Here is a 4,616-nt window from a genome sequence, read left to right on the forward strand (position 1 = left end):
TCAAAGCAACAGAAGACAGAGTTTCTGATAACAAATAGTAGGATTTCACAGTTCCATAAAGAGACTCTGCATATATTTTTTATTTTTGAGTTTAAATGCATTTTATTTTTAGACAACCTACAGAACATTTTTTTTTCTCAAAAACAATGCCTCTGCTCCAAATAAATCAACATCAAAACGAAGTCAGGATGACATCAATCCCATTTGTCTAAGTCCTGGTGTTGTGTAGATGAAAAGCAGCAGCCAGCCAGTTATGACGAGCAAGTGATCCAAACAGCCAAATTTGTTAACATTTTTCCTTTTCTAGACCATCCTTAAAGAAAGTCATATATGGCGTCATACTATTCTCACGGTAGTCCAGCAGAGCAGCCATGCCATCTGGATTCATGCTTTCACCAATAAAGAACTGATAGTTTTTTTTTTTTTTTTTTTTTTGCGGTACGCGGGCCTCTCACTGTTGTGGCCTCTCCCCGTTGCAAAGCACAGGCTCCGGACACGGAGGCTCAGCGGCCATGGCTCACGGGCCTAGCTGCTCCGCGGCATGTGGGATCTTCCCGCACCGGGGCACGAACCCGTCTTCCCTCCATCGGCAGGCGGACTCTCAACCACTGCGCCCCCAGGGAAGCCCAGAACTGATAGTTTTTGAAATTAGCAAGGATGTGCTTGATTTGTTCTGCAGCCCCTGTCATAAAAGGTTTTACTCTTTCTGGTCTCTGTTCTTCAAGCTTCCCTTTGATTAACTTCATGTAATCTTTGATGTACTTGGCTTCTTTTGTGAAGCTGGTTTCTGGCAAGTGATGGTTCATGACAATATCCACACCAGTGATTACTGTGCTTTCAGTACCTTAGCCCTCGGGGCCTTCAGCGGAGGCATTTCCACCAATGAGCGCGTCATCAGTGTTACCCTCTGTTCTACAGACCATGTTCCCCTCCACCTCCAGACACAGCCCGTCGTCGACTTCCCGGACCTTGTAGATGTCGGAGAACATCTCATCATGGCTGCTGAGGCCCCGGGAGATGATCACGATGGCGAGGGGAGGGAGAGAACAGTGGCACTAGCTTAGTAGGAGCCTGGAGCTCAGAGCCAGGGCCGTGCAGCCGGAGCGGCGCTCGTGGGGGAGGGGGACCGGGCAGAAAAAAAGCTGCATGTAATTTTATAATGGAAAGAATACTTACAGAAATATCATGTCTCTATTTGTTTTTAGGAGTTCACATAAATAACTTATTAGGGACCAGCCCACATTTTTTTTTTTTTTTTTTTTTGCGGTATGCGGGCCTCTCACTGTTGTGGCCTCCCCCGTTGCGGAGCACAGGCTCCGGACGCGCAGGCTCCGGACGCGCAGGCTCAGCGGCCATGGCTCACGGGCCCAGCCGCTCCGCGGCATATGGGATCCCCCCAGACCGGGGCACGAACCCGTATCCCCTGCATCGGCAGGCGGACTCTCAACCACTTGCGCCACCAGGGAGGCCCCCACATTTTTTATATGTCATGATTTTAAAAAATTACATCACCCATTTCTACACACTTCCAAAGCATGCAACAATGCGAGGTTTTATAATTATTTTTTATAGCATCCATTTAAAAAAATAAAGGCTTATCACAGAGAAGCAAACATGCACTTTAATCACATAGAAGCAAATATGCACTTTAATCAGAACATTCTGAATCATCCTATAGGACAGATACCGTCCATGAACGTATTCTATAGAATTTCCCTATCCAATACTGTAGCCACTAAAGATATGTGGCTATTTAAATTTAAACTATTTGGGGGCCTCCCTGGTGGTGCAGTGGTTAAGAATCCACCTGCCCATGCAGGAGACATGGGTTCGAGCCCTGGTCCGGGAAGATCCCACATGCCGCAGAGCAACTAAGCCCGTGCGCCACAACGACTGAGCCTGCTCTCTAAAGCCCGCGAGACTGTGCTCCAAAACAAGAGAAGCCGCTGCAATGAGAAGCCCATACATTGCAACGAAGAGTAGCCCCCGCTCGCCACAACTAGAGAAAGCCCACGTGCAGCAACGAAGACCCAAAGCAGCCCAAAATAAAATGAATAAAATAAAATACAATAAATTAAATAAACAAATTTATTTATAATGTTTCAGATGTCCAGCAAAGTGATTCATTTATGTATATATGTATATTCTTTTTCAGATTCTTTTCCATTGCAGGTTATTATAAGGTATTGAATATAGTTCTCTGTGCTATACAGTAGGTCCTTATTGTTTATTTTATATATAGCAGTGTGTATCAGTTAATCCCAAATTCCTAATTTATCCCCTGCCTTTCCACTTTGGTAACCCTAAGTTTGTTCTCTATGTCTGCAAGTCTATTTCTGTTTTGTAGATAAGTTCATTTGTATCATATTTTAGATTCCACATATAAGTGACATCATATGGTATTTGTCTTTCTCTTTCTGAATTACTTCACTTAGTATGATCATCTCTAGGTCCATCCATAAAAATTCAGCTCCTCAGTTACACAAGCCACATTTCAAGTGCTCAAGAGACACAGTGGCTAGTGGCTACCATAGCACAGCACAGAATATTTTATTCATCACAGAGAATTCTGTTGGACTGCCCAGTTGTCACCATAATTATCTTTATCCACAAAGAATGATACTGTCTTGACCCAATATCTTAGCCTTTTTGTACAATTGTAGACTGTAAAGATGGCTGAGAACATGTGTATCAACACATTATTACCTGAGGGAACTAATGCTTGGAAAGTTTTAGGTAACAGAAAGATAACTTGAGGTTTTTCTCTATATTCCCAAGTCCATCTTGCATTGAAATCTTTAGTCTTCCAGTCCCTGCCAGGAGTGTGGTGGCTGACTGAAATCTAGGGCTCAGGTGATCAAATTCTATCTACTATGACAGTGCTGACTGAATCATAACAGCTGCTCGATTCAGGCTCATGAGCTCAGAGAGAAAAAGTGGTTTGATGTATTAATGATGACTTGTAGGCCGAGACCTGATTTTGCACTTTCCAGGCATTTTCTGTTACTAAAAATATTAGCTAGCAACTAATAAGCACACACATGGTGGTAAGGTGCACAAGCAGAAGTAAAGCAATTTTGAAGTAGGGAACAGTATATCTCACATCCACCAGACGACCTGAAGATCATTCTTCAGTTTGGGCTCTGTAACTTTAGAAGGATATAGATAGAACTCTGCGGATAAAAGGAAGAACTTTAGGGCTTCCCTGGTGGCGCAGTGGTTGAGAGTCCGCCTGCCGATGCAGGGGACACGGGTTCGTGCCCCGGTCCGGGAAGATCCCACATGCCGCGGAGTGGCTGGGCCCGTGAGCCATGGTCACGGAGCCTGCGCGTCTGGAGCCTGTGCTCTGCCACGGGAGAGGCCCGCGTACCGCAAAAAAAAAGGAAGAACTTTAAATTACACTCTCACACATTTCCCAAGCCGTAGTCCACCTTCTCTCCACCTTTTATAAGAGATATGAGTCCTGGACTAAGAAAAACCTCTTTGGAATGAGTCTAAGAAAGAAACTATAGAATAACCTTCCAAAAGAGTCTCTTATGGAGAAAAATAAAATGTCACCTCTCTTGCTGTCGCTTAAAAATATGTTTTCCTGAGAATCAGAAGACACATGGAAGGACTTCTTCAAGCCACATGTGTCTGCAGTAGTCTCTAGAGAGATTGAAGAAATAAAATGTCTCATTCTTAGAATCTTGCCTGTCCATCGTGTAAACTCCTATTGCACTCTGCCTCTAGAAAAATACTGTATTATTTTGCTCACCTGAAATTCAGTCCGAGATCGGACCTCCACTTTCTGTTTGGAAGGTTGAATTTTACAAAGGAGATTTCCAAGCTTATCCATCTAAAATCTCCTTGTGGAAAGCTCTAGTTCAGCCACTGTGAAGTTACACAGAGGTTGAGTCCAGTTTGAGAGTTGTCTGGGAGCCTTACTTCAGCTTCACTTTTCTATAGAATTTTGGCTATACGCCCACGGAAAAAAAGAAAATGTGAATCTAATTTTTCCTTTGTTAGCAATGCTCATAGAATATATTGGTTAAAGCAGAAGTCCTTTTAATGAATTGTGAATTTTTCAATGGTCATCTGTGTGAAGTTTCCCCCTGTTCCCCACTCCCACCCCAGGATAACTGTGAGTATGTAGTGTGAAAATGGAACTTGTTTTTTTTTTGTTTTTTTTTGTTTTTTTATTTTTTTTTGCGGTATGCGGGCCTCTCACTGCCGCGGCCTCCCCCGTTGCGGAGCACAGGCTCCGGACGCGCAGGCTCCGGACGCGCAGGCTCAGCGGCCATGGCCCACGGGCCCAGCCGCTCCGCGGCATACGGGATCCTCCCAGACCGGGGCACGAACCCGCATCCCCCGCATCGGCAGGCGGACTCTCAACCACTTGCGCCACCAGGGAGGCCCTGGAACTTGTTTTTAAAGAATATATTTTGAAGAAGAAATTCTCCAAAAGCCTCAATACAAGGTGGATGATTTGCTTCTTTTGTTATGATCAGACAGACCACATTTACACAAGACTAAGAATTTAAACAGAAAAAGTAATTTATAAGGAAAAGGATTCAATTTGAAATGTTTACATTATTAAGTGTTTTGGGGGTTTTTTTTGCTCTAATTTGTGTTTG

General features: G+C 44.0%; 1 pseudogene; it reads right to left on the reverse strand.

Moving 5' to 3' along the window:
* Positions 1–286: 286 nt before the first annotated feature.
* Positions 287–1,022, reverse strand: LOC132497231 (translationally-controlled tumor protein-like; annotated as a pseudogene).
* Between the last annotated feature and the right edge of the window lie 3,594 nt (positions 1,023–4,616).

Source organism: Mesoplodon densirostris, chromosome 10, assembly GCF_025265405.1.
Source record: "Mesoplodon densirostris isolate mMesDen1 chromosome 10, mMesDen1 primary haplotype, whole genome shotgun sequence".
NCBI lineage: Eukaryota > Metazoa > Chordata > Mammalia > Artiodactyla > Ziphiidae > Mesoplodon > Mesoplodon densirostris.